Source organism: Mus musculus, chromosome 3 (assembly GCF_000001635.26).
Source record: "Mus musculus strain C57BL/6J chromosome 3, GRCm38.p6 C57BL/6J".
NCBI lineage: Eukaryota > Metazoa > Chordata > Mammalia > Rodentia > Muridae > Mus > Mus musculus.
In genome coordinates this window covers 133580858-133589256 of record NC_000069.6, presented here as the reverse complement: position 1 = coordinate 133589256, position 8399 = coordinate 133580858, and the positions used below count along the sequence as shown (strand labels likewise).

Here is an 8399-nt window from a genome sequence, read left to right as displayed (position 1 = left end):
TGGGTATATTACTGGAAGTAACTAGAACCAGGCACTGCACTCTGGCCTTGAGCTCCAGCATCCTCAACACTGGGAGTACACATGTGTGCCTTGTGCCTATCGACGACTGCCAGAGGAGAGAGAGAGAATCAACCAGAGGATGCCACTGTTCCTGAGGCTGTAATTGGTCTTCTTACATCTTTGCTATCACACATTTGAAGCCCTTCACCATGCTGTCTCTTATTGGTCTGACTATTTCTTTAAGAAAAAAAAAAATGTTGCCAGGTGTGGTGGTGCACGCCTTTAATGCCAGCATTTGGGAGGCAGAGGCAGGTGGATTTCTGAGTTCGAGGCCAGCTTGGTCTACAAAGTGAGTTCCAGGACAGCCAGGGCTACACAGAGAAGCCCTGTCTGGAAAAAAAAAAAGTTAATTGAAGTTCAAGGAGTGTAAAAGAATAAATCTAGGCTAAGAATTCAAATGTAGAATCCCTTAAATTTTCTCTGTTGCCAACTAGTTATGACCTTAGGTGATTTATGCCCCCAGGTTCTACATACAAAGAAGGAATAAGTATTCTCTCTCTCTCTCTCTCTCTCTCTCTCTCTCTCTCTCTCTCTCTCTCTCTCTCTCTCACTCTCTCTCACTCTCTCTCTCTCTCTTTCTCTCTCCCTCCCTCCTTCCCTCCCTCCCTCCCTCTCTGGCCACCCTAGCTTGAATTTCTCTCCAATAAATATGTATATTTTCTGCCCCTAGAGGCCTTGCAGGTGTGACTGCTGTGTCACATGCGCAGCAGTAGGTGGCAGAGAGGAGAGATGCTATGTCTACGCACAGTGTTCTGATCTACGATCTTCTGAATTATCAATAGCCTAACATTCCCTGAAAAAAAAATGATCCTAAGACACAAGACACCCACTAGTCCAGGGTCAGGGGGCCCAAACAGGAAGCTAACCTGAGATGAATGGAAGTCCAGCGCCAGGCAGACCCAGATGGGCTCCAAGGACAGGGAGCAAGCTGAAGACTAGAAGAAACCTGCCTGGAACAGCAGGCTCCAGATGAGCCCAAGTGAGCCCCTAAGACATATGGCCCTTGCAAAGGGTCACTCAGGCAGGCTAGGCAAGGAGCAAGCCTGAGACAACTACCAGACTGGCGCCATAGGGCTCAGACTAGACAGCGAGCGACCCTGAAATGACCATCAGTCTGACACCATGCAGGCCTAGGTGGGTAGACCATGTCAAGATTACCCCTGCCTAGTGCCACAATGTACCAGTGGGACATAGCACTTCTAAAACCACCCCTGAGATGACCCCAAACACTCAGAGACCCCAGGCACCACTAAGAGAAGCAAGTAAATGGTAGAGAAATGGAAGAGAAAGAGAAATGGAAGGATGTGTGCAATGAAGAGAGACAGAACTGGAGACTTGAGGGTAGTGAGGATCAGGCTGGTGTGAGTAGCCAGTGATGCCTCCTGGGACCATGGTGGGGTCCTAGCCAGTGCTGCCTCCAGGGGCCATGTCTGGGTTCATGGTACTGCAGCAGCAGGGTTCTGTTACCACCAATAGCCAGGCAGACATCCCAAGTCTAGGCTGCTGCCCAGTGACACGGTGATGTTTGAGGGCTGTGCAGAACTGCCCCTACCTTCACCTGGGCATCATGCGAGAGTTGTCCCTGGAGGCAGAAGAGCAGAAGAGCTGACCCCACCCCTAGCCATCTGCACTACTCTGGAGATCAGAACCTACGCATTGCAGGAGTTATTGGTGAGCTGACCTCAAGGACACAAGCATGGGAGATCTGTCCCTATCGCTCATCTCCTCTACGGTGGCATGGACAAGGAAGAGATGCCCTTCTCCTCCCTTACCACCTTCAGCAGGCAGGAGACGTGGCCCTGGGGTCATGAGAGCAGGAGAACTGGCCCTACTCCTCACCGGGGGAAGCACTCAGGAGAGTGAGCCCTACACCTTGCGTGGGCAGCGCAGTAGAGCTGATCCTGCTGGTGAGGATACACGGGAGATGGTGCCAGGGGTGTGAGCATGGGATTGCTGGCCCCACTACTTGTCAGCTGTGCCGTGACATAGTTGAGGGAGAGATGCCTCGCTTCACCCTGTGTCACCTGCGGCAGGCAGAAGAGCTGGCCCTACTGTGAGGGTTGCAGATGAGCCAGCCTGAGGATGTGAATGCAGAGGAGCCCTGCCTCCTGCCTGCCTGCTGGGCAATGGCACAGATGAGGGAGAGATGCCCTCCTCCCCTCCTCATTCCTCACCATCTATGGCAGGTGGGAAAGCTGGCTCTGAAGTCATGGGAGTGGGAGAACCGGTACCAGCTGCAATGCTTGGAAGAGAGGGCCCTGCACCTCGTCTGGGCAGCAGGGTAGAGCTGGCGCTGGTTTCAGGGGTTGCTAGCAAGTTAACCCTGTGAGTGAGAGTGGAAGAGCCACTGGGCTGACCACATCCAGGGCTTTGAGTTGTCCTACCCCATCATCTACCCCACTGATGAATTGTTGGAGTTCATGAAGCAGCTGGTCCTACAGATCCAAAACTACAGGATCTTCATAACACAGAGCAACAACAGGATAACTGAGACGAATCCCAGTGAGGATCCAGTACTGATAGAGCAACAAAAGCCAGAGGTCTTGTACCAGACCAGTGACTCACCATAATGAGCATTTGCAAGCAAATAAGTATAGGCAAAAGGATACACTGAGAGACACTATGACACACTATAGCTTCCACAACAAGAGATTTTTTTTTTGTTTCCTCTGTTGTGGGGGAGGTTGCAAAGGTGGGGGGCAGACGGAGGGGAACATGAGTGGGATTGGGGTGCCTGATGTGAGGTTCACAAAGAACCAATAAAAAGTTAAAAAAAAAAAAAAAGCAGGGCGTGGTGGTGCACACCTTTAATCCCAGCACTTGGGAGGCAGAGGCAGGTGGATTTCTGAGTTTGAGGCCAGCCTGGTCTACAGAGTGAGTTCCAGGACAGCCAGGGCTATACAGGCTACACCCTGTCTCGAAAAACCAAAAAAAAAAAAAAAAAAAAAAATGGGGCTGGAGAGGTGGCTCAGCGGTTAAGAGCACTGACTGCTCTTCCAAAAGTCCTGAATTCAACTCCCAGAAACCACATGGTGGCTCACAACCATCAATAATGAGACCTGACACCCTCTTCTGGTGTGTCTGAAGACAGCTACCATGTACTTACATATAATAATAAATAAATCTTTGAAAAAGACGTTTTAAAATGTTACATTCTTTTTACTTCTTTTTTAAGGATGTATTTAGTTTATTTTTATGTTTGAGTGTTTTGCCTGAGTGTTTTGCCTGAGTGTGTGTGTGTGTGTGTGTGTGTGTGTGTGTGTGTACAGCTCACATATTTGGTGCCCACAAAAGCCAGAGGGAGGCATTTGATCCCCTGAACTGGGAGTCACAGATGGTTGTGGGCTGCCAACCATGTGGGTACTGGGAACCAAACCTGACTCTTCCACAAGAGCAGCCAGTGCTCTTAACTGAGGGGCCATCTCCCTGACCCCATCTTTTTACTTCATTTAAACCTCAAACTCAAGGTCTGTGTCAAACAAACTAATCAGACCCCATGACTATTGAGCCAAGAATATGCTAAAATGCATTTTCATCATAAATTCAAGGACATGTAATTGACCTTTTGAAAACTACACTGGTTTCTGGCTCAGTGGTTAAGAGCACTTGCTGCTCTTGTAAAAGATCCAGGTTCATTTCCCAGCACCCACCCAATAGCTCTCAGCCATCTCTAATTCCAGTTGCATGAGATCTGACACTTTCTTCTTGTCTTGGCACTTTACAGACAACAGGTACCCATGTGGTACATAGACATACATGCAGGTAACACACCCATACAGATAAAATAACTTTTAAAATCAATTTTTAAAATACCAGTACTAGTCCAATTCTCATTGGAAAAATGTGCATTTCAGTTAAAACCTACCCAAAGCAAAGAAAATCAGAGTGATGAAATGCAAGTCACACCCTCAAGGGAGAACTGCCGTTTCACTCTGGAACATGCTTGTGACATCGGAGTTATTGCTGAGTGGAATTTGTCACCAATGAGCAAAGCACTAGACTCAGAAAAGTGACCACAAACAACAAGCCAATTATAAGTCTTGAACACTGTCTCAAAAAGATTTATCTTTATTTGAAACACATGAGTGTTTTCTCTGCATATATACCATGAGGGAAGTGACTGCAGAGGCCAGAAGGGGACACTCATTCTCCTGGGGCTGTCACAGATGATTGGGACATGCCTTCTCCTCAGGCTGGAGTCACAGGAGGCTGTGCACAGCCCTGAGAGTGTTGAGGCCTGATCTCTCATCCCCATCAAAAGCAACAAGGGCTCTGGCCTGCTGAGCCATCTCTTCAGCTGCTTCTAAGACAGTCAGTTATCTCAAGAAACAGGCAAGAGTCTACAGAGGGAAAAGAAAAGAAAAATTAAATGTAAAAATAAAATAAAAGAAAGTGTCCCAAAGTTTAACCCAAAATAAAAGATAAAAGAGGCTTTCCAGAGAAATAAAAGACTAGTGTGGAAGCCTAGGGGGTAAAAAGGAACAAATGAAAGCTACCCAGAATAACCACGGAAGCAGGCAGTGGAAGGGCAGGAGGTATACTTGATCCATGGGGAACAGACTAGCTCCATCTGAAAAACCAAGAAGGGTAAGCTAGAGCCCAGAGATATCAAAATATGTGTCATGAACAGCATGACAAGGCTGTGAAAGCTGATCTCTGTTAAAGAAACCTCAAATGAACAAATGCACAGGCCTTGCTGGAACCCCGGACTGTAATAATTTTGTAATTTGGGAAGAATTGGGGAAATCTGGGCATGAGTTATAGATACCACATTGCTACAGTTTCTAAGAATAATAACAGCACTGTGGTTATATATATATATATATATATATGTGTGTGTGTGTGTGTGTGTATGTGTGTGTGTATATATATTTATATATCATTATTGCTTAATGATATATGTGGTGTTTAAGGACCAATAAATTTCTAGAATGCTTGATGTTACTGTCAACTAATTGAGACAGAAATCATATTGTAATAAAAGACAAAGTGGGTCAATCCAAATATTGATAATTGATGATGTTAGTGATATAAATTCATAAGCAATGTTGTATTAGTCTTGGCATTTATCTGTAAGTTTGAAATTTTAAAACTAAAGTTGTAGGGCTGCAAGGATTACCTGGTAGTTGTTTCTACTCTTCCAGGAGACCTGAGAGTTTGGTTCCCAGCAACTATGTCAGGTATTCTAACCACCTGTAACACTAGCTCGGGGGATCCAAGGTGCTCTTCCGGCTTCTTCTGGGCTCTTCTGACACTTCCACACATGTGACATGCATTCACACACACACACACACACACAGAGACACACACACACCACATAAAAATACTTTTTTAAAAAGCTGAATAATTTTTCCCAAAGTGAAACCTCTCACGAGGAAGTGTGAAGGCCCAGCACTCAGAACAGTGACACTGAAGGATCGTGAGTTCCTCGGCAGTCTGAGCCACAAAGTGTGACTCTGTCTCACAGCAAGAAAAAAATATATTCACAGAAGTTTTTAATAAGTAAATTATGCTGGGCACGGTGTATAGTATACGCCTTCCATTCCAGCACTCAGGAGGCAGAAGCAGGTAGATCTGTGTATTCAAGGCCAGCCTGGTCTACAGAGCAAGCTTAGGCCAACCAGGGCTATATGGTGAAATCCTGTTTCAAACAAACAATAAGTAAGGTGTTTACAGGCAAAAATTTAAAACTCCCCAACTAGGTAGCATACTACGTTTTCGGAAATGCTCAACATTTGTCCAACTTCCTTCACCAGAGGGAAGAAAGATGAATTTTTTAAAAACCCCTATACTAATTATTGCTGAATTCTGCAAATAAGGACAGGAGATCTTTGGAGGTTAGTGCTATTCTTCTAATCAGAACCACAGGGGTTCTCCCCTGCGAGTGTGGACAGGAGCAGTTACACTGTGGTATCTATTGGGTAACATCGAGAGTCAAAAATAGGAAGCTCTAGATGCAAATTAAGTTTGTGGTTTAAAAAAAGAAACAGAAAAAAAAAAAAAAAGAAAAAGAAAAAGTTGAAATTTTTTTTTGAAGTAAACTAGCCCAGGGGAATTTCTTTCCTCAATTGAGGCAGCTGTGTGATTTCTTGAGGGGAAAGGCAAAAATGAGGTAATGTGACAGGAACAGCCATTTGCATCATGTATCTTAGGCCGATATGGTGGAGAATCACCTCGTGGGTAGCCTGTCTCTAAAATGAGAAGTAAGATGAATGTGTGTGCTTCTCCAATAGTCTAAAAGGTGTAAAGCCATTTTGTACTATGACTGTTCGCACACGGGGTAATGGGCTTCACTGTGACATTTTCACACATGGGTAGCACAGAATGTTTGCTCACCCTTACCTCCCTCTGCTCCACTGTCCCCTGGCTCCTACATTGTCCCCTTCTCCCTAAATAGTCCTCTTTCTGCCTTCACGTCTTTCATATGTGTGTGTATGTTTTGTGAGAGGTATTCTTCCCATGAGAGAACATGTCTGTTTCTCACCCCCCATAACCTCTTCTTCCCACCTCCCTCTCCTCGTCATCCTCCACCCACACAATCCCCCTCATATTTAATATCACATATATTTGAGGGGATGGAAACCTTCAAAGGGAGCCTTCCCTCAAAGGAAAGAATTCCTGCTCATGAGACATCATTTACTATTGCATCAAGTTTATGCTGGCTACGAAGGATAAAAAGAAATAGTAAGGCCAGGGGCCGTCATTTACACTCAGAAAGTGACGGGGGTGGCCAGCTACATGGGACAGAAGTGAGAGGAAGGAGGGAGGAAGAAAGAGAGGATGAGCCTTATGCAGTGAGACAGTCATCCCAGGCCACTTACTGCCACAGAAAGAAAACGCTCAATAATACGGAAATACTTATTACTGTTGCCGTCTGCAAACCAATTCTAGACACATGCAGTCCCTTTCAACCTCCCACACTGTAGAAAGAGAAGATGCCTTGTGAACCACAGCTATCTATATTCTGACTCGACCTGGGGAAGGCTAAGTATGGGAGAAGGCAAACTGCTGCCTTGTGGCCCACTTCCCATTACAGCCAGAAAGAGCTGTTGGTAAACAGTTGGACACTGTGCAGCAAAGTTTACCAAACTGAATAGAACTTTTGACGTGTCAGACCCAAGTTCTCTCTTTCATATTAACTGCATCAAGTTACATTAACACTGCATTAGTCCTCGGTTTCATCTGGGGCTACAGAAACATCTTTTCAAGGAATGACAAGAGGCTTTGAGATTAGAAAACCTGCTTATGACAATTTGATGCAAGCAGTTATTTTTGGTCTGTGTCTTTATAATGCTTCCATTTATAGTGGTTCTTTAAAAAAAAAAAAAAAGCTTAGTTTTAGAAGAGCTATGTTTTACAGCGGGACCTAGAAGGGGGGCTGGAGCATTATGTAAATTTGAGGTGAAATCTCTTGCATCTTCTAGTTGTGGGGATCCTGAGTCGAATTTCTTAGTAACTCTCTGTACGTCTGACTCCCCATATGCAAATGAATACAAGAAGCATGCCTAAGTATGTGTGATGTGCGGGCAGTCATATAGGTGACTGCCTGGGACCATTGCTGGCTCTCTTCACTAGTCTTTATTTTCCAGTACTGAGGATGGTTCTTAGGGGCTTTGCATATGCAGGCATGCTCTGTTGACACTTTGGGTAATGTCAATAGACACTGAACTACATCCATATACATCTGTATAATCTGCCACGTTATACAACATGGGGTTGGCCGTAGGGTGGGCAAATTAAGACATATCTTTTTATATTGTAGAACCTGGTTTTCAATTTAGACTTATTTCTGGGTAACCAGAGAATTATTCAGTGGGTAACATTCGTTGAAAACACCTTCAATGTCTGTTTCAATCGATGTATAATATAGTATGTCAAACAACATTAAATAATAGGGTTGTGTGAATTTTTCCAGAAAAACTAGGCAAACTTAAAACCAGATATGTCCCATTGTGAGTCAGTCCCATAGACCACATAGGATTAAAGCAAGGTTGAAGATTGCATTTAGAGACTTTTCGAGATGTCTCAGTAGTTAAAAGCTTGGCAGCTCTTGCAGAGAACCAGGGTTCTGCTCTCAGCACCTTCCAAGACAGCTTCCAATCTGTAACTCCACTTTCCAGGGGACCTGAGGCCCTCTTCCGACCAGGCATGAGTGTGGTACATACGCACGTGCGGGCAAGCACTTCTACACATAAAAATAAGATAAAATAATAAAAAACAAAAACTGAAAAGATATCACTTCCTTAGCATCGCCTACCCACTCTCAAATTTGAGAGTTGGAGACATAGCTCTGTGGTTAAGAGCATTTACTGCTCTCTCTTCCAGAGAACCCAGATTCA

The 8399-nt window shown here is 44.9% G+C and overlaps 1 non-coding gene across 1 annotated transcript; it reads left to right on the top strand.

Annotated features, from left to right (window-relative positions):
- The first annotated feature begins 719 nt into the window (after positions 1 to 719).
- On the top strand, positions 720 to 851 carry LOC115486190. Its single transcript, XR_003954796.1, has one exon. It is a non-coding gene; the product is annotated as a small nucleolar RNA SNORA17 (small nucleolar RNA).
- Positions 852 to 8399: the final 7548 nt, after the last annotated feature.